Source organism: Bos javanicus, chromosome 17, assembly GCF_032452875.1.
Source record: "Bos javanicus breed banteng chromosome 17, ARS-OSU_banteng_1.0, whole genome shotgun sequence".
NCBI lineage: Eukaryota > Metazoa > Chordata > Mammalia > Artiodactyla > Bovidae > Bos > Bos javanicus.
Genome location: NC_083884.1, coordinates 6781557 through 6807504, shown reverse-complemented (window position 1 = coordinate 6807504; position 25948 = coordinate 6781557). Strand labels below are relative to the sequence as shown.

The 25948-nt window shown below is 41.2% G+C and overlaps 1 protein-coding gene across 3 annotated transcripts in view; it reads left to right on the top strand.

Annotated features, from left to right (window-relative positions):
• The window catches only part of FHIP1A (FHF complex subunit HOOK interacting protein 1A), a 301594-nt gene that overhangs the window by 154599 nt on the left and 121047 nt on the right, over positions 1 to 25948 (top strand). Inside the window, exon 1 of one of the 3 annotated variants that reach the window (XM_061383993.1) lies at positions 8777 to 9054. The exons of the other annotated variants lie outside the window; for them this stretch is intronic. The gene's annotated coding sequence lies outside the window, so the exon portion shown is untranslated. Of the gene's footprint in view, positions 1 to 8776; positions 9055 to 25948 lie in introns of those variants that run through there. 3 annotated transcript variants of the gene reach the window in all.

Sequence of the window (25948 nt, the reverse complement as noted above, 5' to 3'; positions counted from 1 at the left end):
AGACCCAGGTTCAATCCCTGGTTGGGGAAGGTCCCCTGAGAAGGAAATGGCAACCCACTCCAGTACTCTTGCCTGAAGAATTCCATGGACAGAGGAGCCTGGCAGGTTACAGTCCACGGGGTCGCAGAGAGTCGGACACGACTGAGTGACTAACACTTTCACTTTTCTTTCCCCCACTTAGAGCTTCTCAGGTGCTAATGTTTAACTCAGATAAAACGGAAAGGGTGTGAAGAAGATAGGGACCAGAAATGTGGCCTGACTGTGACAGACAGAGGCCTCAGGATCTGTGAGGTTATTTAGAGTGCTTGGTGCTTGGAAACAGCTTTCCTTAGGGGTTATGGACTCTGATGGTGACTGCAGTGTCTGGCTGTGTGGCCCTTCTCATCTTCTTCCATGGTGTTGAGAAAAGCTGGGTGTGCAGCCGCCCCACGGAAGCTGGCTCAGCCAGACTGGCCCTTGCCTTGGAAACTGGTCCTGGGAGCCTTCATCTTAATGCAGTTTCATTCTGTAGGTTTGGAAGCATTGAAGTCTCTCTTGCCCTCAATCTTTTTGCATTTCTTGTAAGAGCACTTGGTTCCCCAGGAGGATCTGGATAGCGTGGATTACTCTCTGTATATCGATGCTGTGGGATGAAAAGTAAATGCAATGAATTTTTGCAGTTCACTTCTTTTTTTTTTTTTTTTAATTGTGATAATGAAGCTGTAAAAAGGTTACAAAATTCAAGGCTGGAAACACACGTTAAATACTTATCTCACCTTTATTGCTGATTGTATTGACTGAAATTATCAAGGCAAAATGTTTTCTTACTTTCTTAGTCTCAGAACAACCTACCTTTATCACCTTGTCCTTAACAAAGAACAAAAGATGTTATCGACATATTATAAGAATTTATCTTGATAGGTTAAAATTTTCATATAAAAACAATAAAAAAAGAACCCTGCTTTGAAAGCCTCCAGCCTTTGGGGGAAGGTGAATGTCTTAATTCTATTTAATATGCTTGTGGATGAGAAGCACAGAAAAGGAACTTTAAAAAGATGATTCTGTCCCATTTATCTTTTAGGAGTGTATTTTAATTTTTTAAACATCATTGCAATGATAGTAAATGTGGACTTAAATCTTGGACACAAGAACCCACTTTCCCTTTCTTTTGCTTGTTCATTCACTTATTCATTATTTCACCCAACAAATATTTCTTACAGATATTATAACAAATATTTCTAACAAATAGTATATTGCCTACTATGTGACAGGCACTGTGTAAGGCACTGGGGATAAAGCAGTGAACAAAATGTAGATTTTGCTTTCACGGAGTTTATAAAAGTCTTGTGGGCAAAAAGTCAAGTCTTCCTGGGAAGACTTCCTGGTAGTGGAGCCATGTAAGTCGAGACCTGAGGAGTGAGAAGAAATCTGAAGACAGTGCCTACTATGAACAGATCTGGAGGTGTGAGGGGAAGTGGGGCTGCACAGACACTGTGTTGAAGGCGGGCCGTGGAAGTATTCAGGTCTAATGACAGTCTTTATCTCAGAAACGAAAACCGTTCGCTATTACTGGGTTAATCGAAAAGTTCATTTGGGTTTCTTTGGTAAGATGTTATGGAAAAACCCAAACAAACTTTTTGGCCAACCCAATATTTTAAAACTGAAGCATTGTTTAAAGCTTAAGTTGTGGCCAGATTTCACCGGCCTGGGGGAGTGGATTCCAAGGCTTGGCTTACAGTCACAAAAATATTCTTTTTGGTCCCCTCTTCATCAGCTCTGGCAGCTCCAGCTGCTCTGTGCCTCGCCAGTTGTTCCTTTAGTTTGAAAACTGCATGGCGATTCTTTCTCTAGGTTGGCAGTTCTGATTAGAGTGGACTATTTCGACTCAAAAACCAGGAGGAAATAATCGAGAGCTGCTTTGTGGCATGGTGCCATAGACTGGCTGTGTCTTGTCCCCTGGGGGTTGTCATGAGCGACTGCTGGCCGCCGATTGCACCCTACGTGGTGTGACAAGTGGCAGAACTGCCTGCAGATGTGTTGGGAAGAAGGGCTTCTGAAACAGGATGCTCTTCTTTACTGTCCTGTGAAAGTAGCTCTCAGAGAAAAGCCGCCCGCTGGAGCAGGGTGTGGACTCACAGAAAGAAAAGGTAGAGTTCAAGGTCATCTAGTCAGTGTTCTCTGAACTTTCTTAGACACTTTTTTTCCCCTCCCAACAAAATCTTCTTTGGAAATCTAGGCTGTAAATCTGATAAAAGCAATGAATTGACACCTTAGAGAGTTTTAATATTCATTATTTTCAAATGCCTGAAGCAGTGCTTTTTCCTAAAGCTCTTGGGTTCTGGACAAGCAGAGCCTGAAGAAGAGCTGATAGTAACAGCTTGCTGTTATTAGTGTTTGCAGCAAGAGCCACTGTGCAGTAGGTACCACATCTCATCTCCCTTGTAGCCCTGTGAGGTAGGCATGGTGTTGGTCATCTCTGTCTTACAGATGAGGCATTAGGCTTAATCTCCTGCTCAAGATCACATAGCTAGTAAGTGATGGGAGCTGGACTTGAACCCAGGTCTTCCTAATCTCCTTCAACCAGATCTTCTTAAACCAGGCAGGTTTAAGCTGGCTTAAAACTCAACATTCAAAAAACTAGGATCATGGCATGAGATCCCATCACTTCAAAGTGACAAACTTTGTCTTCTTGGGCTGCAGAATCACTCAGATGGTGACTGCAGCTGTGAAATTAAAAGACGCTTGCTCCTTGGAAGAAAAGCTATGACAGTGTATGAAAAAGCAGAGACATCACTTTGCCAACAAAGTTCTATATAGTCAAGGCTATGGTGTTTCCAGTAGTCATGTATGAATGTGAGAGTTGGACCATAAAGAAGGCTGAGCGCCGAAGAATTGATGCTTTTGAACTGTGGTGTTGCAGAAGACTCTTGAGAGTCCCTGAGACAGCAAGGAGATGCAATCAGTCAATCCTAAAAGAAATCAATCCTCAATATTCATTGGAAGGACTGGTTCTGAAGCTGGAACTCCAGTACTTTGGCCACCTGATGGACTCTTTGGAAAAGACCCTGATGCTGGGAAGGATTGAGGCAGGTGGAGAAGGGAGTGACAGATGGTTGGAAAGCGTCATCGACTCGATGGAGATGAGTTTGAGCAAACTCTGGGAGATAGTAAAAGACGGGAAGCCCGGTGTACTGCAGTCCAGGGGGTCGCAAAGAGTTGGACATGACTGAGCGACTTAACAACTCCATGACTAACCAGCCAAGGCCTTTAGTCACAAATCTAATGGGATCTCAGCACTCGATGCTACAACATGTAGTCTTAACCTTACTGAGATCACATTTGTGGCCAGTGCCCGTACTGGGCTTGGGACCAGGAATTCTGACCCCTGGCCTGGTGTTCTTGGTGTGTATCGTCGTGACAACTGCTCTGGAAATACCAGAGTGATAGTTGCTGGATGAGCTAGTTTCCTGGAAACACAGTTCCTTTAAAACAAAAGGTAGTAGTTCTAGGACACACGTCCTTGTTTTCACGTGGCTTAAGAACAGTGTTTTTGAAAGGGAGATGAGCCTGCATTAAAGCAGAGGGGGGAAATCTGTATTTCTGTCTCTTCCCTTACTCTTTTGCTGTAATCAGACAACTCAAAAACTCTTTGCAAAGGGTTTATTTTTAAAGTGAAAAAGTTAGTAGCTAGGTTAATTTGTTTTATTCTACAGGCCGCTGGTATGTGTATATATATGTATATGTGTATTTAAAATTACCCAAATTTATTTTTATGTAATATTTTTATATATTAATTTTATGTAATATTTTATATAATTTTAAATATATAGTATTGTAGATAATAAATTACCTAAATTTATTAAGTAGTGTCAAGCTAAATACATTGATTTTGCTGGTGGTGCAGTGGTAAAAAAAATCCACCTGCCAACACAGGAGACATAAGTTCGATCCCTAGGCTGGGAAGATCCCCCGGAGGCGGGCATGGCAACCCACTCCAGAATTCTTGCCGGAGAATCCCATGGACAGAAGAGCCTTGTGGGCTGCAGTACATGGGGTTGCTGAAGGGTCAGATGCGACTTAGGGACTAAACAACACAATCTAAGCATGTAAAGTAAAAGCCAGTTTTGTATTAATTCTTTTTTTCAAGATTTTTTTTTGACATGGACCATTTTTAAAGTCTTTATTGAGTCTGTTACAGTATTACTTCTGTTTTATGTTTTGTTTTTTTTGGCAGCGAGGCATGTGGGATCTTAATTCCCCCACCCAGGGATCGAACCTATACCCACTGCTGCATTAGAACGTGAAGTCTTAACTACCAGATCACCAGGGATGTCCCTGAGTTAATTATCAACATTCATTTGGGAGTCATTTAGAACCATAAAAGACTGAATATTGGAAAGCGTTGCTTTAAATAATTGAATATTTTTTTGTTAGCTTGCTTGGCTTACAAAAGTGATGTTCGTTCTCTGTTCGAAGGCTTGTAACATCTTAAAATTTTTTTATTTTATAAAAATCTTTTTTTCTAAGTGTCTTTAGTGGCTCAGAGGTTAAAAGCGTCTGCCTACAATGTGGGAGACCTGGGTTCGATCCCTGGGTCGGGAAGATCCCCTGGAGAAGGAAATGGTAACCCACTCCAGTATTCTTGCCTGGAGAATCCCATGGACGGAGGAGCCTGGTGGGCTACAGTCCACGTGATCACAAAGAGTCAGACGGGACTAAGTGAGTTAACTAACTAACTTAGTAACCCTAGGTAGGTAGTTTGCTGTAGTTGACCGACAGCGGTGGTGTTCGCTGCAGGTCATCCTGGGGTCATGCTCTGACATGGAGCGGTTTGTTGGGCTGTGCTGTACACTCTGGGCGGGGGGAGGAGGCGGCGCCGGCAGAGGGAGATGGCAGGAGGAAGGTTTCCGTGCCATCTGCACAAAGGCCTGGGCTGACCCTGCAGAGGCCTCGAGCTGTCCTGATTTGGGGGCAAAGGGGTCGCACCCTCTCTAAGTCCAGGCATGAATGTGGGCTGCCTTCAAGGGGAGGGCGTAACCTTGGGCAAAGTGGCTGCTTCAGCAGAGAACGATTTCTGGAGAGGGCCGACCGCCAGCAGCGCTCCTGGCAGATGAAAGCACAAATCTTTCAGGCCCGGAGAGACTGGGTGGACGTCACAGCATCTAGCACCGTGCTGTTAACTGTTCAAATTCACTAAAAGGGTAGGGAAGGCAGAGCAAAGCTCATCACATAATCTCTGTGTGACGAATATGGATTTAAGGTAGATGGGTAGTTGTACGAGATGTAAGCTGTTAGCAAATCCAGTTTTCCCCTGTGTGTGTGTGTGTGTGTGTGTGTGTGTGAAGAAAGTTTGATACTTAAGCCTGTAAAAATAGAACCGCTTTAAAAATACAATTTACCTAATTTATGGTGTGATTTATTCTAGTATTAAATTCTAAATCTGGCTAAGTCACAGATCCTTAAACTGCTCACAGAAGAATGTGCTTTGTATTATAATTATCCGAGGAAAAGTCTGGGAGCACGCTGCGTGGGGAAGATGAGCACGGTCTACAAAGATTTTATAAAACCAGGAGCCAAATTGCAGAGTCTAGTCCATAGGGGAATTTCATGTAAAGATTAATGACCTGAGTTTTTCATTTAAAATATTGCATGGTTTTATATTTCATAAACAGTTACAGAAAAAAACATGCAGTTACATTTTAATTTGCTAATTTAAATTGTGTACAGAAAGTTACTGTAGACATCCAACTGAATTTATGAGCTATTCCTTCCAATATTGATCGGTATACACCATATGAAAAAGAAAACACAAAAAGTATTTGGAATCAGCATTCTTGGTAATACATCTTTCAGTAGATAACATAGCCCCTCTCTTAGAGCTAGTGATGAATTGGGATATTTTAAATGGCTTGTGTTTTGTGGGGTTTTTTTTCTTTTTAAGGGATTCCCTGGTGGCTCAGACGGTAAAAGCGTCTGCCTGCAATGCGGGAGACCTGGGTTTGATCCCTGGGTCAGGAAGATCCCTTGGAGAAGGAAATGGCAACCCATTCCAGTACTCTTGCCTAGAAAATTGCATGGATGGAGGAGCCTGGTGGGCTACAGTCCATGGGGTTGCAAAGAGTCAGACATGACCGAGTGACTTCACTTTCACTTTTCTTTCTTTTTACAGGCAGGATAATCAGTATTGTTAATCTTTCTAGTATATGTTGGAATTACTAACCAGTTGGACTTCACTTGCATAAGCTAGACCTTGTGTCAGCAGGGACGTGTCACAGAGTCTCCAGTGACTGAAACCCCAGGTTTCTAGGCCCTTGGATGCATTGCAGTAGAGCTAGTGGTAAAGACTCTACCTGCCAGTGAAGGAGACGTAAGAGACCTGGGCTTGATCCCTGGGTCGGCAAGATCCCCTGGAGGAGGGCACGGCAACCCACTCCCGTATTCTTGCCTGGAGAATCCCCATGGACAGAGGAGCCCGGCGGGCTACAGTCCATGGGGTTGCATAGAGTCAGACATGACTGAAGCGACTTAGTGTGCATGCACACAGCCATGACTAGCTGACCTGTGGTTTCAGCTTCTTCAAGCCATCATTTTGCCTAGTCCCAAGCTTTAACCTCCCTTAAAGTTGGATTTGTGATTGGTACAAGTTCCACGACACTGTTCTGTGGACCTTATGGTAAAACAATCAAATGGAGATGTTTCATCAGGGGCTGGAATGCAGGGAATCACATCCTGTTTTTAATCCACACACACACTTCTCATTTGCTCAGGTGACCTGTTTCTCCATGTCACCCTCAGATACATTCCTGTGTAAGTGTGATATCAGTGAAGGAGCCTGTCCTTGGTACAGCCCCTCCTGACCATGGTTCCCTCTCTGGACCACAGCTGCGAGTTGACTCCTCCTCTCTTCCATCCAGTATTTCCAGTCCTGCCAGTCCTCCACACTCTGCCTCTTGTTAATGCCACTGTTGACTTTTCTTTAAGCATCAGTTTCTTCATCTGTAAAGTGAGTGTGGCAGTCACTACCTCATTGGGTGGTTGTGAGAATTACACAGACAGTCTAATGTGGTGCTGGCCCAGATAGGTGCCCAACAGATGACAGCCCTCTGTGGGGTCACAGAATCCGACACAGCTGAGCACGCTGCAGCCCTACTGGTGGCTGGTATGTTCCTCGCCAACACAAACATGGCCCTGCACAGTAAGCTGCTCATCCCCCAAGGCTTGGGGCTGGATCTTATCAGATGCTGTACACTGCACATCTTGGGCAGTGGATAAATGCTTCTCGAATAACCATGAATAACATCAGATGCCATCCCTACCCTAAAGGAGACCAGAGTCTGGTTCTGAAATAACTACAGCACAAGGCAGAAACGATCATCACAGGGAGATATAATGAAATGAAGAGGTTCAGAGGAGAAAGATATGAATCAGAGAGGCTGAAGGCAGGTGCTTAGTAGGCATTTAGCATAATGCTTTTGATCCTGGCAACCAAAGGTTTGGGGGATGCTGAAAGTTTTTGCTAGATTCTTCTGGGCATGTTATATTTCTACTGTGAATTCTACCCTTCGATTTTTAATGACAACTTGTTCTTTGAACGGTGCATGTAACTGGGATGGACAGAGTGCTCTTTTTTTAGCCCGAGCAGATGGAATTAGATCTGAGGGCATCTGTTTGAGCCATCCAGGTCCTTCTGACATTTTTGCAGCCGTTTACTGCGTGTATCTGTTGTTTACGTTGGGTGTGTGGTTATGCTGAGCATATGCTAATTTTGTGTGCTTGGTTGTGGTTAGTGGGTAGATAATTTGAACATTTTTGCTTTTTAAAATTTTTTCATTATGTAGTTATTCTCCTTAGTGGCTTTGAAAAGATTCTTCCTCTGGAGAGAGAGCCAAACGAGAGTTACTTATTTTTAATCACATTTTGGGGGCTGGCATGTTCCGTGTGGTGGTCCCCCCACGTCTGTCCTATCAGTGGGATTTGGGAGAGGAGTCAGAGGGGCTGTGCTCAGACCGTGGCTTGTTTGATTCCCCCAGAGGTGCTGGTTCTTTGATCTTCTACTAGTGTAGCTCCTCTGATCTCTTACTCTGTGAAGTGTTTGTGTCTCTGTATGATGGATGTTTCACTGACCCGAGTAAATGGAAGAAAATTTTCTCCAGCCTTTAAATGTATTGCTTTCCTTGTTCTTTCAAAACACACACACACACACACACACACACACACACACACACACACACGCGGTAAGAACATTTCAGAGGCATTTGGCCTTTAATGGAATCTGAAGCACTGACAGGTGGTTTCACCGGTGAGAATCCATCTTTGTTTCTCCTTGACTCTACTCCTGTCACACAAGAAGGGAGCAATCCGCCTCCTCTTCGTTTTTTTTGAAATGAGTATCTGATTTCACTGAATTTTGCACTCTGGCTCTTATTGTCACTTTCCTTTTTTCCATTGAAGGAGAAGAAAAACTCTCAACTGTGTACAGAGTAAATTAAATTATGAGGAAAATAGTCTGTGGAGTTAAACAAGGTGAACCGCGCCTTTGGCCCAGAATCCAAGCATTGCCCTGATGTGGTTGGTAGTGTAACCCTGACTCACAAACACATTAGTCACTCTGATACACTCCTGCTTTGACTCATTGCCCCAGGGCTGGTTGGTGGACTGAGTTGCTCAAGTCAGCTAGTAATTTTGATCAAATCAATGAATAATTATAGTTTTGTGCAGGCAACAAATATAGAATACTGATTCGGTTAGACCAAAGGAGATGTTATTGTGACATAATCATGTAAAAGATTTAACTCTAGCATTAGAGCAGTGCTTTACTTTGTTCTTACTTTAGGGCTTCAGTTCTCAGAACCCACGATAGAAAAAGATGGTGGCAGCATTTCTTGTTTTCGTTGTTGGTTTGTTTTGGCCATGTGGTGTGTGGAATCCTAGTTCCCTGACCAGGAATCGAACCTGCACCCCTTGCATTGGAGGCTCAAAATCTTAACCAACTGGACCACCAGGGAAGTCCTGTGGCAACTTTTTATTCTCTCAGTAATCAGTATATGAACATATGAAGGATTCTCTGGTGCTACAGTAAGTACACATATTTTAAATGCATTTTAATAATAATAATAAGAAGGAGCATATCTTTATAAGCCCTCAGAACTAAATATGATCAGATTTAAAGCTTCAACTTTTCACAGAAAGATTTCTCACAGAAAGAACCTGGGCATGAACAATTCATATGGCAGAGCCAGAAGTTAGTGCTACTAATTCTTCTATCAGTTTATTAGAGAAATACTCATATTAGCAAGACCAGGTCTACCTGAAACGCAAATATTTACATTTGTTTACTTCCTATTTGCTCATCCTCTTTTTCTTCACATTTAAGGCATCTTTTTCCAGAGTATGTTTATTACCAAATTGCTAATTGACAGTGTTTGTTTGCTATATTCGTGGGTATAAATTTCAAATATTTTAGAAACAGAGCGCGTCTCTAAACATGTTTACTTACTTGAAAAAAAAATCTGTTCTTAATTTTACTTGAGTTGTCTCCTGGCTGCTTTACCTGTTAGGTTCTTTTTCTGTGAAAGCAGGGAGTATAATTTACTTGGAACTTAGGGCAGATTTGCTGTGTAGTTGATAATTGTGAAGCTCCTCTGGGGTCGTTACTCTGAAGAAGGCTCCAGTATTGAGTGGTAACGTCAGCCACTGTATATATCCTTGACCAAAAAAATGAAATAAACTCAGAAAGAGAAAGAGAGGGCAGTAGTTTGGAAGGTTTGGGTGCTTTTTGAGTTTATTGTTGGGGCGCTGTAGAGGGGGATATGTGCATACCTGCTGGTTCCTTGCTGGCTCCCAGTTTCCACCTGCCTCTCACGGTGTGAGGCTCACAGTGCTGAAAGCAATTCTTCCAACTGAGGATACGCATTTCTGTTTATACAGCCTGAGCCCAAATGCCTCCTGCTTGTTGGATGCTCAGCTATGTCTCCAACTTAATGAGGAAAGTAGGTTGATTTCTAATGAGTGCCTTGCTAAAGGGGTGTTCAAGAGGAATTTTGAGTCTTTGTATGTCTTTCTTTATATACCGACATTAGAGCTTAATCGACAGATACGTTCTATTCCAGTAGTACAGAATCAGTTTATCAATTTTTGATAACCCTGCCAGGCATAGAATGGGAATGAATTATTATGTGTATATGTTAATAGTATATATAGCATTATTCTTGCCAAAACAAAAAAAGTGGCCAAATTCTTCTTTTGCTTCCATACCCTCTTCTCAATGTCTTTGATTTTAAGTGGCTAATTAGCTCTTATGCAGGATGCTTTTCGGGGGAACGTGGGAACTCTGTCTACCACTGTCTTGGTCCCAGGTTTCTACTGGAAGCGCCAACTCTAGGGAGAAATAGTGCCAAATGCAAAGTTTATCTGAAGCAAAACTCAATTTAAAACACTGTCTTCAATTTCTCTTCTCTTGCTTTTGCTTTCTCTTTCTTTCCCCTCTGTACACAAGACATGGATACGCACATATTAACTGAGCAGAGAAGAGTTTTAATTAAAGAAGTATGGATATCCTGAAACCATTCCAATCTGTACCAGTCACTCTAGAGGCAAGTGGAGATAAATTGAAGCAGAATATGGGAGAGTTGTGATCTACCCAGTGGAGGCTTATAGGTGAATCAGTGCCCTTCCTCCCCATGAAGACCGCCTCTCTGCATTCTGCTCAGGGGGCTGGCAGCCATCCAGTCACTATAAGCCACCCTCGTTGTGACAGAGGAACTGCTTAATATAAGTTGTTACCGTTTTTACTTTTATTTCTTGGAAGGGCATTACAATAAGACGAAATGCTGTACCCCAAGCAGAAATTAGAGCCTTCATTACCCTTTGTTAATTGCAAATGACACATGACTTTTCTATTGTGGAGTCTCTGAAAAAACAGCAACTAATGATTAGCATTTACATCTTTGTGCAGAGCTAGACGTTTATGTGCGCGTGTGTATAGACGTGTGCCTCTCGCTCCACGAGAGGGAGAGAGAGTAGGTACCCGTCACGGAGGTAGAGCAGTGCTCCACTCAGGGGTAACCAGTCTCTTACCAGGTTCTGTCTCAGCACTCCACAGAGTGATGCTTGTGGCAAAATGAGGCTTCAGAACAGTGCGATCTGCTGTCAATGAGTTGTTGTTATTGTTTAATGGCTAAGTCATGTCCAGTTCTTTGCGATTCCCTGGACTGTAGCCTGCCGGGTGCCTCTGTCCATGGGATTTCCCAGGTGAGAATATTGAAGTGGATTGCCATTTTCTTCTCCAGGGGATCTTCCAGATCCAGGAATTGAGCCAGCATCTCCTGCACTGGCGGGTGGATTATTTACCAATGAGACCCGTGGAAGCCATGCTGTCAATGAGCACCATACTTTAAAAAGAGGAAGTTTAAGAAGCTTACTTGTAGGTGTATAATAATTTTTGGTTTTCAAGGAAAATGATAGTTTGAAAGGTTTTGTACAAGTAGAAAAAAATGCTACAAAAAGGCCAAATAATTTTAAAAAGTTGTTGTGAATGGGGGTGACACTGCTCCAGTAGAGCTATAGCAAATTGCAGTGCTGAGGTTTTTTGAATGAGAGAAAACTTGATAGTGAGCTATATTTACTTTGACTGATTTTGTTTTTTCTCAGAAAGAGGTTCTCAAAAAGTATCGAAAACCTTATTTATGCTTCTCTAACATGTCATTTTCATCCATATGTATTCCATCGGCGTTAACAGCGTACATGCTATGAATCAAGTTCGTCTTCCTTTGTGTGTTTTCTGTTAAAACTTTTCAGACATTTTGTGGTCACTGTAATTGATTCCAATGGCATATTACATTAATGTACTCTTTTATTGCTACTCATACACACCAGGCTATATATAATCACTGTGTAGGCCTTGCCCTTTCCCAGAGACACGGAGACTTCAAGTCTACTGTGACTGCTACACTCAAGCTGAACTTATGTGCTTCCCTTTTCGTTTTCCATGTTCTTTTGCTTTTGTTAATTAAATATGTTTTCGCGAAGTAGTACATAATCATGGTACCAAATTCCAAAAGTAAAGAAGGGTGCACGGTGAAAAGCAGGTCTCCCTGCCTCTCTGTCCCCAGCCCCCAGTGCCCCCCGCTGAGGAAGCCGCCTCAGGGTCTTCGTGTGTCTTCGCAGAGATGGGCTATGCCTTTGCGAGCATTTAGAGCAACACACGCCTTTTTCTCTTACACAAATGGTGACATAATATACCTGCTGCTCTGTGTATATCCTGGCAGCCTTTCCGTATCAGTTCATTCAGAACTGCAACCTTTTTAAAAATTTTAAAGCAATTTTTAATTGAATTATGTATGTTATAGGTATACAACATAGTGATTCACAGTTTTAAAGGTTACATATCCCATTTATAGCTGTTACAAAATACTGGCTATATTCCCTATGTTGTACAATATAGCCTTGTGGCTTATTTTATATGTAACAGTTTGTACTTCTTAATCCTTTACCCCATATTGCCCCTGTCCCCTTCCGTCTCCTCACTGACAACTACACGTTTGTTCTCTGTATCTGTGAGTGTGCTTCTTTTTTGTTATATTCATTAGTTTGGTTCCACATACAAGTGCTATATTTAACACAGTATTAGTGTTTCAGATTCCACATGCAAGCGATTCCACATACAATTGATATATTTAGTACAGTATTAGCCTTCCTCTTTCTGACTTCACTGAGCATAACACCCTTCACGTCCATCCATGCTGCTGCAAATGGCAAAACTCCACTCTTTTTAGTGGCTGAGTAGTATTCCATTGTGTATAGATACCCATCTTCTTTGTCCATTCATCTGTTGATGGACTCTCAGGTTGCTTCCATTCTTGGGCTGTTTTTTTTGATGTAGAGTTGTATGAGCTGCTGATATATTTTGAATATTAACCCCTTTTCATATCATTTGCAAATGTTTTCTCTCATTCAGTAGGTTGTCTTTTCATTTTGTTGCTGGTTTTCTTTGCTCTGTGAAAGCTTTTAGCCTTTATTAGGCCCCGTTTGTTTATTTTTGCTTGTATTTCCTTTGCTTTAGGAGCCAGATCCAAAATAATATTGCTGTGATTTATGCCAAAGAGTGTTCTGCCTATGTTTTCCTCTAGGAGCTTTATGGTTTCTGGTCGTACACTTAGGTCTATCGTCCATTTTTAGTTTATTTTGTATATGGTGTTACAGAATGTTCTAATTTTGTTCTTTTGTGTGTAGCTGTCTGGTTTTCCCAGCACCACTTATTGAAGAGACTGTCCTTTCTCCACCACGTATTCTTGCCTCCTTAATCACAGATTAATTGACCATAGTGCCTAGGTTTATTTCTGAACTTTCTATCTTATTCCACTGATCACTGTTTCTGCTTTTGTGCTGTTACACATACTGTTTTGATTACTATAGTTTTGTGGTATAGTCTAAAGTCAAGGAGTGTGATTCCTCCAGCTCTATTCTTTCTAAAGATTGTTTTGGCTATTCAGGGCCTTTTGTTTCCACAAAAAATTTAAGCTTATTTGTTCTAGTTCTGTGAAAAATGCCACTGGTATTTTTGATAGATATTGCATTGAATCTGTAGATTGTCTTGAGTAATATGGTCATTTAAATTATTAATTTAATTTAATATATTAAATAAATTTAATATATTTATTAATTATGATTATATTAATTCTTCTAATCCAAGAAGAATGCCCACCTTTCCATCTATTAGTGTTGTCAGTTTCTTTCATCAGTGTCTTATAGTTTTTTGAGTATTGATCTTAAACCTCCTTAGGTAGATTTATTCTTAGATATTTTATCCTTTTTGATGCAATGGTAAATGAGATCGTTCCCTTAACTTTTCTCTTTTTATATTTCATTGTTTTTGTGTATAAATGCAACAGATATCTGTATATTAATTTTGTATTCTGCAGCTTTGCCGTATGAGCTCTAATGGTTTTCTGGTGGCATCTTTAGAATTTTCTGTGTGTAGTATCATGTCATATGAAAACAATGACACTTTTCCTTCTTCCTTTCCAATTTGAATTCCTTTTATTTCTTGTCTGATTGCTGTGGCTCAGATTGCCAAAACTATGTTAAATAAAACTGGTGAGATTGGGCAATTTTGTCTTATTCCTGATTTAGAGAAAATACTTTCAGTTTTTCACCATTGAGTATGGTATATTACCTGTGGGTTTGTCATATATGACCTTTCTTATGTTGAGGAATGTTCCCTCTATGCCCACTTTCTGGAGAGTTTTTTTTTTTAAACATAAATGGATTTTAAATTTTGTTGAAAGCTTTTTCTGCATCTACTGATATGATGATATGGTTTTTATTCTTCACTTCATTAATATGGTGTATCCCATTGATTGATTTGCAGGTACTGAAAAAATCATTGCCTCCCGGGGATGAATCCCACTTAATCATTGTTATGATCCCCTTAATGAATTGTTGAACTCAGTTCGAGGATATTTTGCTGAGGGTTTTTGCACCTGTGTTCATCAGTGATATTAACCTATAATTTGTGTGTGTATGATATCCTTGTCTGTTTTTGAAGTGAGGGTGTTATCTCATAGAAAAAGTTTGAAAGTGTTCCTCTGCAAAATTTTGGAAGAGTTTCAAAAGCATATGTGTTCTCTCTTCTCTGAATGTTTAGTAGAATTCACCTGTGAAGCCACCTGGTCCTGGATTTTTGTTTGCTGGGGGTTGTTACTTACTCAGTTTCATTACTGGAAATTAGTTTGTTCATATTTTCCTTTCTTTCTTGTTCAGTCTCAGGAGACGGCACGTTTCGAAGAATTTGTCCATGTCTTCTAGGTTATCTCCTTCATTGGCTTACAGTTGTTAGTAGTATTCTCTTATGATCCTTTATATTTCTGTGGTGTTGGCTGTAGCTTCATCTTTTTCATTTCTGATTTTATTCACTTGGGCCCTCTCCCTTTTTTTCTTCATGAGTTTGGCTAAAGGTTTATTAATTTTGTTTTATCTTTTCAAAGAACCAGCTTTTAGCTTCATTGATCTTTTATATGTTGGTCTTTATTTCACTTATTTCGCCTCTGATCTTTATGCTTTCTTTCCCTTTACTAACTTTGGAATTAGTTTGCTCTTTTCTATGAAGTCCAGTTAAGTGTAAGGTTAGGTTGTTTATTTGAGATTTTTCTTGTTTCCTGAGGTAAAGTTGTATCACTGTAAACTTCCCTCTTAGAACTGCTTTTGCTGCATCCCAAAGGTTTTGGATTGTAATGTTTTCATTTTATTGAAGTGAAATGCCTCTAGATATTTTTTTATTTCTTCTTTGATTTTTCATTGATTTATTGGTTGTTGAGTAGCATACTGTTTAGCCAACACGTTTGTGGTTTTTGCAGTGTTTTTTTGTAGTTTATTTCTAGCCTTGTTGTCGGAAGAGATGCTTAATATGATTTCAGTTTTCTTAAATTTATTGAGACTGTTTTGTTCCTAATATGTGATGGATCCTGGAGAGTTTTTCATGTAGTTGAAAAGAATGTGCATTCTGCTGCTTTTGGGTGAAATACCTCTATTTATCACTTAATGTGCCATTTGGGGTCAGAGTTTCCTTACTGATTTTCTGTCTGGATGATCTGTCCATTGATGTAAGGGGGCTGTTAAAGTCAAGTCTTCTACTATTATTGTGTTACCGTCAGGTTCCCCTTTTATGTCTATTATTTGCCTTATATATTGAGGTTGGTTGTGTGTATATTTAGTTTTTATATCTTCCTCTTGGGTTGACCCCTGAACATTATGCGGTGTTTTTCTTTGTCTCTCGTTACAGCCTTTATTTTAAAGTCTATTTTGTCTAAGTGTTGCTACTCTGGCTTTCTCTTGAGTTCCATTTATGTGGCATAGTTTTTCCTATCCTCTTACTTTCAGTCTGTGTTTAGATCCAGTGAGTCTCTTGTAGGCAGAGACATGGGGCTTGTTTTGCTTTACCCACTTGGCCACTCACTCTGTTTTGAATGGAGCATGGAGTTCATTTACATTTATGCTGATTATTGACAGTGTGTCTTCTTGTTGCCATTTTGTTAATTGTTTTGGTGGTGTTTTCTATATCTCCGCCCCCCCCTCCTTTTTTTGTTCTCTTCTCTTGTGATTTGATGACTCTCTTTAGTGTTACGTTGGATTTCCTTTTTTTTTTTGAGTGTATATCTATTATAGATCTCTGGTTTGTTGTTGCCATGTGTTTTTTATATAGAAATCTCTCTATATACATGATACTTTAAATTGCAATTAAATTAAAATCACAATTTCAATTGCATGCATTTGTATTCCCTTCCCCTTGTGGATACTGGTTTTGATACCATGCTTTACAGCTAACTGTTTTGAGTGTCTCTAACTGCTGATTGTGGTTATAGATTATTTTACTACCTTTGTCCCTTTACCTGTCTACTAGCTTTGTATGTAGATGATTACCTACCTTTACCGTATGTTTGCCTTTACTGATGAGCTTTTTCACTTCATAGTTTTACTGTTTCTAGTTGTAGCCTTCTTTTTTTTTTTTTCTTTGCCTAGGGAAGTTTCTTTAGCATTTGTTGTAAAGCTGTTTTGGTGGTGCTGAACTGTTAGCTTTTGCTTGTCTCTAAAGCTTGATTTTTCCATCAAATTTGAATGAAAGCCTTGCTGGGTAGAGTAGTCTTGGTTTTAGATTTTTTTCCTTTAAACGTATCATGCCATCCCTTCTGGCCTGCAGAGTTTCTACTGAAAAATCAACTATAGCTATAAAAGAGTTCCCTTATATGTTACTTTTTGCTTTTTACTTTGCTGCTTTTACTCTTCTCTCTTTATCTTTTCCTCATTTTAATTACTGTGTGTCTTGATGTGTTCCTCTTTGGCTAATCCTGTGTGGGACTCTGTGCTTCTTAGACTTAGGTGACTACTTCCTTTCCAGTGTTACGGAAATTTTGTTATTATGTCTTCACATATGTTCTCAACCCTTTTCTCTCTCTCTTCTCATTCTGGAACCCCTGTAATGTGAATATTATTTCACTTGACCTTACCCCAGAGATCTTTTATACTGTGCTTGTTTCTTTTCATTCCTTTCTCTTTTTTTCTGTTTAGCAGCAGTGATTTCCATTACTCTGTCTTCTAACTCACTGATCCATTCCTTTGTATCATTTATTCTGCTATTGAATCCTTCTAGTATATTTTTTCATTTCAGTTATTTTATTTTTCATCTCTGTTTGGTTTTTCTTTATATTTTCTAACTCTGTTAAAAACTTCTAGTTTCTCATTCTGTGCATCCATTCTTCTCCTGAGTCCTTTGACCATCTTTATGACCATTTCCCTGAACTATTCTAGGGCAGATTGCCTGTTTCAGGTTTACTTAGTTCTTCTTCTGGGGTTTTATTTAGCTTCTTCATTTGGAACATACTTCTCTGCCACCTTATTTTGTCTAAGTTACTATTTGTATCTTTATGTATGTGGTAGGTTAGGTACATTTTCAGCCTTGGAGAAGTGACCCTCTATAGGAGACATTCTGTGTGTCCCAGCAGTGCATGCCCCAAGCTCTATGCTGTAGGGGTTCCCCCTCGCGAGGGCTGCATGGGATCTTTCTCTTGGGGCAGGTTGATTGTGTGGGCAGTCTGCTAGGCTTGCTTGACTCCTGGCCCAGTTGGTTGCCAAGCCCTGCCTTTTGTGGAGGCTGTTGACTGTAGTTGGTAGGACTGTTAAGACGCAACTTCTGCAGAATCCCAGGGTGCCCCAGGGCTAGTGCTGGCCCCACAGTGGGTGGACTCAGGGCTCGGAAGACTTCGGGTTTGTTTCCTCCCCGCTGTTTGATGACGCCAGGTCCTGGGGTTAGTGCTGGATTTCTGGCAGGCAGAGCCGGGTCCTAGAGTCTGGCAGCAATGCCTGGGCATCCCAGAGCTGGTGTCAGGTTGCTGGTGATGAGGGAACGGTTCCTGACACCATTGGTGTAGGGCCTGGGGTGTCTCAGAGCTTTTGTGGGCCTGCTGGTGGGCAGAAGCAGAACTCGGATGGTCCCAGAGTGCATGGCCTGCAGTGGGCTGTTGGGGTCTGCAGGCTGCAGGTCTGTGGTTTCCTAATGTCTGATGTCTGCCCCCTGGTATGAGTCTTCTCCCTTTAGTGGACAGAGCTGTTTCTAGAGGCATGTCTAGAGGGGGCTGTGGGCTCAGGAAGTCTTTAGGCAGTCTGTCTGCTGATGGCTGGGGCTATGTCTGCCCAGTTAGTCACTTAGCCTGAGGCTTCTCTCCCAGTACCTGTACCTGTAGGCTGTTGAGTGGTGCCAGGTCTTGGCACTAATAAGCTAAAGGAAGGACACCACACTGATGCCCATCCATGTGGTAGAAGGGGCTCCCAAGAGTGGCTGTCAACAATATCAATGCCCCTGGGTGAGCTGTAGTCACCCATTGGCACTCTTGGGAGACCTTTCAACACTAGCATATAGATCTGGCTCTGCCTCTTATGAAATTACTGCTTTTACTCTGGGTCCCAGTGCCTGTGAGACTGTGTGTCCTCCCTTTACAAGTGAAATGTCTATTTCCACTAGTCCTTTGGGACTCCTGAAGTTAAGCCCTGCTGGCCTTCAAAGCCAAAAGCTCGGGGGGCCGTGTTCCTGGTACAGGACTCCTGGGCAGGGGAGCCCAGCGTGTGGGCCTGTGACTGTCACTCACGTGGTGGAACTTCTGTAATACAGTTCTTCTCCAGTTTGTGTGTTGCCCACCCCAACTGATTGTATCATGAGTTTGCCTCTTCTGTCCGTCTTGCTGCGGTTCCCTCTTTATGTCTTTTATGGTGAAAGATCTTTTCTGCTTGGTTTAGGTCTTTTTCATCAATGGTTGTTCTACATATAGTTGTGATTTTGGTGTGCTGGGAGAGCAGGTGAGCTCAGGGTCCTTCTTTTCCACCATCTTGGCCGATCTGCATCCTTTTTAAAATTGTGATGTAGTATTTCATTGTATTTATTTATATAACCTGATTGTTGCTGATGGATATTTGGGGTCTTTCCAGTTGTGTCCTATCTAAACAGTGCCTCAAAGGGTATCTCTGTAGTTTGAGAGGTACTAATGGTTAGACCCTAATGTGACCTTGATTAGACCAGCACCTTTACTTCTCCATGCCTGTTTCTGTATCTTGTAGAAGAGGGAAGTGTAGTTCACAGGATTGCTGAGAAGATTTAATGAGTTAATGGTATAATGTCTTCAGAATAGTGCCTGGCACAGTAAGTGTCAACTCTTTGCTGTTATTCAATATGTTATTAAATCATTTTGTACTGTGGAAGTATATTTATAGGACGTAAATGTACTTCAAAAAAATTTTTTTAAGCCACTTTAAAGATGCATTCATGGTAAAACTATGAAGAGTCCCCAAACAGAGGCTAATAGCCAACTCATATTCTAAAGTTACTACTAAAGAGACAATCATGTAACTTTTGTGACTTCAGTGATACAAGAAATTCCATTTCAGCAGCTTAGGGGTTGTTCTAGCCTGTGAGTAACTGTGATCTTGTGTAATAATCAGGGCAAGACTCTGTGTGTTAAAAATGTCATGGCTGGTTAGATACCTACACTCTGACTCAAAACACTGCAAGGTGTGGTGTCTGAGGTACAAGGTGATTAGCATTTATTCTAATGTTGGAATAGAATAGAAGTGATTTTGCTGTTCACATTCAGTTTTAAAGGCTGTTGCCAAATTGCTCTTTGCAGGTAGAATAGCAGTATAATTTCTCACCTGTGGTGTATGAGATGGACCCATTTTTACTTTTCCTAAGTCCCCTCTTGAAATATGTAAATCTGGACATTGATAATATACGACTGAGGCCCATGTGGTTGTTACTGAGCAAGAACTTTCAAGTTAAATTTTTTTGCCTCTGAAATTTTTCGGTGATCCTAAATCTTGCTTTTTATTTATTAGTATGAAATCTTGATGATAAACTGATCATAACAATAATATATATGTGAGTGGTTAACTACTTTAAACCATAGATTTTTATTATGAACTTCTAGAATCTTTTGCCTACTCTTGGATGAAAAAATAGTCTTTTAAATTTTGGTTCGGCAGTGATACCATTTGTTCAGTTCAGTTCAGTTCAGTTGCTCAGTTGTGTCTGACTCTGCGACCCCATGAATCGCAGCACGCCAGGCCTCCTTGTCCATCACCAACTCCCGGAGTTCACTCAGACTCATGTCCATCGAGTCAGTGATACCATCCAGCCATCTCATCCTCTGTCGTCCCCTTCTCCTCCTGCCCCCAGTCCCTCCCAGCATTAGAGTCTTTTCCAGTGAGTCAGCTCTTCGCATGAGGTGGCCAAAGTACTGGAGTTTCAGCTTTAGCATCATTCCTTCCAAAGAAATCCCAGGGCTGATCTCCTTCAGAATGGACTGGTTGCATCTCCTTGCAGTCCAAGGGACTCTCAAGAGTCTTCTCCAACACCACAGTTCAAAAGCATCAATTCTTCAGCACTCAGCCTTCTTCACAGTCCAACTCTCACATCTATACATGACCACAGGAAAAACCATAGCCTTGACTAGATAGACTTTTGTTGGCAAGGTAATGTCTCTGCTTTTGAATATGCTATCCAGGTTGGTCATAACTTTCCTTCCAAAGAGTAAGCGTCTTTTTATTTCATGGCAGCAGTCACCATCTGCAGTGATTTTGGAGCCCCCCAAAATAAAGTCTGACACTGTTTCCACTGTTTCCCCATCTATTTCCCATGAAGGGATGGGACCAGATGCCATGATCTTTGTTTTCTGAATGTTGAGCTGTAAGCCAACTTTTTCACTCTCCACTTTCACTTTCATCAAGAGGCTTTTTAGTTCCTCTTCACTTTCTGCCATTTGTTAGTTTATTATATTTGCATGTAAGGAAGTCTTTCATTAATTTTATAATCACAAAAAGTTAAGAAATGAGGAATTATTAGGTTACCATATAAGTGCTATGCAGATGCTCAGTCGTGTCTGACTGTTTGTGACCCCATAGACTGTAGCCCTCCAGCCTCCTCTGTCCATGGGATTTTGGGGGCAAAAATACTGGAGTGGGTTGCCATTCCCTCCTCCAGGGTATAAGTGCTCTGAGTGCTAACACTATTCCTCCTGTGTGAAGTCGGGATAGCTGTGTCGGGTATTTCAAGCACCGCTGACTTACTGCACTTCGTGATGTTTACGTGCACAGAAGGCACCAGACTCTTCACGGCCCATTTCGTAGACTGGTGAAGAAAGGTCCTTGGTCCTCATTGGCATAGGACCATGTTCTTTGAGCCTGTTGCTAATACTAGAAAGATGCTAATCACTTTGTGCCTCTGACGCCACACCTTGCAGTGCTTTGGAGTTGGGGTGTAAGTATCTAACCAGCCATGAAATTTGTGAGGCTCTGGGGCTTGCCCTGATTGTTACTTAAGATCGTAGTTACTCACAGACTGGAACAACCCCTAAGCTGCTGAAATGGAACTTTTTGTATTTCCAAAGTCACAAAAGTTCCATGACTGTCTCTTCAGTAATACTTTTAGAATTCGAACTGGCTGTTAGCCTCTGTTTTGGGACTCTATATGAATGCAATTTAAAGGGGCTTATAAACGTTTTTGAAGACGGGCAATTCATGGACACTTTTTAGAACTGGCTGAAAACTGTAGCCACCTCTCTCCAGGGAAATATGCCCACAATTTGTGAGATTTGTGAATATGTGTGGAATTTTATTGTTAGTACACTTATTGCTCATAGTACATCTTAAACTACGAATGGATGAAGGACATTTTTGAAAAGGAGTTTTTCTTTCCTGTTGCTGTTCCAAAAGGTAATCAGCACATCAGCTTAATTACGCTGCAGGTTGCATATTTGAAATTTTTCGCATAAAGTCATTTGAAAGACTGCTGGTACGGAACTAATTCTGATTGATAGAGCTGCAAAGACAGCTATTAAACTAAGCAGCATAACTTCCCAAAGCTACCTCCTTTTCCAGGGAAAATGACCAAGACATGTCAGTCAAAAACTTAAGGTTTTTTTTTTTTTTCCAGGAGAATTTCTTGAGAAGAACTTCATTAGTATGAGAGAGTTCTTAGAAATTCAGAGCATCTACCTCAAATCCCTGCTTTAAAATACTTCCCTGTGGAATTTGTCAGATAAATTTATCTCTGAATTTACCTTAGCTAAATTTTAGAGTTTTACAGCAGATATTGTAACTGAGTTACCCCTTTTAATAGGTTTCAACAAAATAGTTATGTGACTGGATGGTGCACACTACCAAAATTATAGTGATTGATTGGGTTGTTGGGGAGACTTTGCCCAAGAATGGTCTGGTTTTCACATTCTGACAAATCATTCCACGTGTGGAAGAGACTTTCCTGTTCAGTCACCAATGAGCTGATGTCTCAACATTTGCTATAATTTTCAAAAGCTATAATTTTTACTGTCCAAATCTTTGCCACTAGGGGTTTAGTTTCTTAAGCAGCCTTAAAAATTAAGTCCCATAACAAATTTTTGGTATGTTTTAGATAATAACTTTCATTTTTCTTCTTCATTCATTCTGCTTATCAGTCACTTACATGGTGCTTGGGTTTGACCCAGTTGGCTGGCAACTTGTTCTGGTGAAATTAAGATGTAAAACATGGTGGAATTATTTCCTGGCATTATTAACAGTATTCTGAAATCTGGTTACTGTTTTGAGGCATGCATTTATCAAAGCCTGAAACCATTTGGAATGCACGCATTGCCAACATTTTCTCTGTTTTCACCCTATGTGTTAACAGGTTACCTACAACTTAGGGGAACAAAACAGTGTGTGCTTTGCTGAAATGATGGATAGCGAACTGAGTGAGCCAACAAGTTGAGGGAGGCTTAGGACAAGGTCCAGGAGTCAGGGGCTATTGGATGCTGGCTTTATTTTCCACAGCCCCGCATTCCCATGTGATACAGTAGCAAGAGAGAAAAGGAAACTAGGCCAGAGATTAGAGCTCAGGGAGGATGTCCTCTTAATAGATTTTTATAAGGCTCTACAGAGAGGTTGTCTGAGGCAGTTTGACCCAAAATGAATCCTCTGCCATCACTATTAGTTATAATTGAGGGCACACAGCTCCCCTCTCTTCAGGCTTTCCCAATATTTGAGGAGTCTTCACCCTTAGATGGAATTTTATTTGATTAGCACATTTATATTAATAGACTATGTATTTAATAGCAGCCAATTCAGAGCCTTCTAAAGTACATTCTAAAACAATGAGTTTTTTTTTTTTTTTCCTACTGGCAGTTGCTCAGGAAAAAAAACCAACCAACCAACTACAGGTTATATTTTGAGATGGTTGATTTCTATGCTCTGGATTCCTTAAGTGAAATATGCTTTACTCATAAAAAATATTACAGATAGAATCCCATTTACAACTGGGATTCTTACAGAGATTTTTGTACCATGGCTGTCATCCTCTTTTAATAATTGTTTCTGACTCTGTGCAACTCCAAGGACTGTAGCCCACCAGGCTCCTCTGTCCATGGGATTTCCCAGGCAAGAATACTGGAGTGGGTTGCCATTTCCTTCTCCAGATTCTCTGATTACTCCTCCACAATTAGTATAATGGTTGCAATAAAGGATAGAAAATAATGACTTTTGAGCTGGGAGAGACCTGAGAAATAATTATGTAATCCTAATTACTCCCCCAAGCAAGGTTTCAAACCAAGAGCCTCCTGCTGCCTTAGACCCCATCTCCCAGTCAAAGCTTAAGTCTCTGAGTAGGGACCTTATGTTTTCTGCCTTCCATGCTTGGAGAACTGAGCTAAAAACTCTTAGCGCTGATACTTTGTTGCCCATTATAAATCCACCTAAACTCTGATCATCTCTAGAAACCAGCCAGAATATCAGGAGGGAAGGAGAAGGGAAGATGGAAAGGGAACCTGCCATGTTTGTCCATCAAATTCAAGATTTAGTGACTTGCTATGAAAAGAGCCTGGTGTGCTGCATCCATGGGGTCGCAAAGAGTCGGACGTGACTGAGCGACTAAACTGAACTGTGAAGAGTCGGCCTTACTTCTCATATTTCTAGGTCTCTCCTACCTGTGCTCTTGACCTCACCTTTCTCCTGATCCTCTTGCTCCATCAGAATCTTTGTGTGTGTGGGCGGCGGGAGGGGGTGGCGGTAGGGTGGCGGGTATCTTCAAATTCTCCTTGATAGTTGATTCCTTCTCGTTAGATCTGCAAACAGGATCAGTTTTCCCTTAACAAAAATGTTCCCTAGGCTATGTCTCTCCTTAAGGTCACCATCCATTTCTTTGACTTTAGGAGTTTTAAAAATAATCCGTTATTAGAAGATATTATATTTAAATACTGTATGATATCACTTATATGCAATTTAAAAGCAATATGAATGAATGTACATGCAAAATAGAAACAAACAGATTTAGGGGCTTCACTGGTGGCTCACTGATGAAGAACCTGCATGCCAATGCAGGAGATGTAGGTTCAGTCCTTGGATCAGGATGATCCCCTGGAGGAGGAAATGGCAACCCACTCCAGTATTCTTGCCTGGATAATCGCATGGACAGGGGAGCCTGGCAGGCTACAGTTCAAGGGGTCACAAAGAGGCAAACACAACTTAGCAACTACACAGATACTTAAATATGGAAAAGGATATTTAAATATGTTAAATTGAAGGATGGTATGAGCTCAGTTCATTTCAGTCATTCAATCGTGTCCCACTCTTTGTGACCCCATGGACTGCAGCACACCAGGTTTCCCTGTCCATCACCAACTCTCAGAGCTTGCTCAAACTCATGTCCATCGAGTTAGTGATGCCATCCAACCATCTCATCCTATGTCATCCCCTTCTCCTCTCACCTTCAATCTTTCCCGGCACCAGGGTCTTTTCCAATGAGTCAGTTCTTCGCATCAGGTGGCCAAAGTATCAGAGCTTCAGCTTCAGCATCAGTCCTTCCAATAAATATTCAGAACTGATTTCCTTTAGGATTGACTGGTTGGATCTCCTTGCAGTCCAAGGGACTCTCAAGAGTCTTCTTCAACACCACAGTTCAAAAGCATCAATTCTTCAGCCCTCAGCTTTCTTTAGAGTCCAACTCTAACATCCATACATGACTACTGGAAAAACCATAGCTTTGACTACATGGACCTTTTTTTGCAAAGTAATGTCCCTGCTTTTTAACATGCTGTCTAGGTTGATCATAGCTTTTCTTCCAAGGATCAAGTGTCTTTAAATTCCATGGCTGCAGTCACCATTTGCAGTGATTTTGGAGCCCAGAAAAATAAAGTCTGTCACTGTTTCCACTATTTACCCATCTATTTGCCATGAAGTAATGGGACTGGATGCCATGATCTTAGTTTTCTGAATGTTGAGTTTTAAGCCAACTTTTTCCACTCTCCTCTTTCACTTTCATCAAGGAGGCTCTTTAGTTCTTCGCTTTCTGCCATACGGGTGGTGTCATCTGAGTATCTGAGGTTATTGTAATTTCTCCCCGCAATCTTGATTTCAGCCCAGCATTTTGCATGATATATTATGCATATAAGTTAAATAAGCAGGGTGACAATCAGATCAGATCAGATCAGTCACTCAGTCGTGTCCGACTCTTTGCAACCCCATGAATCGCAGCACGCCAGGCCTCCCTGTCCATCACCAACTCCCAGAGTTCACTCAGACTCATGTCCATTGAGTCAGTGATGTTATCCAGCCATCTCATCCTCTGTCGTCCCCTTCTCCTCCTGCCCTCAATCCCTCCCAGCATCAGAGTCTTTTCCAATGAGTCAACTCTTCACATGAGGTGGCCAAAGTACTGGAGTTTCAGCTTTAGCATCATTCCTTCCAAAGAAATCCCAGGGCTGATCTCCTTCAGAATGGTCTGGTTGGATCTCCTTGCAGTCCAGGGGACTCTCAAGAGTCTTCTCCAACACCACAGTTCAAAAGCATCAATTCTTCGGTGCTGAGCCTTCTTCACAGTCCAACTCTCACATCCATACATGACCACAGGAAAAACCATAGCCTTGACTAGATGAACCTTTGTTGGCAAAGTAATGTCTTTGCT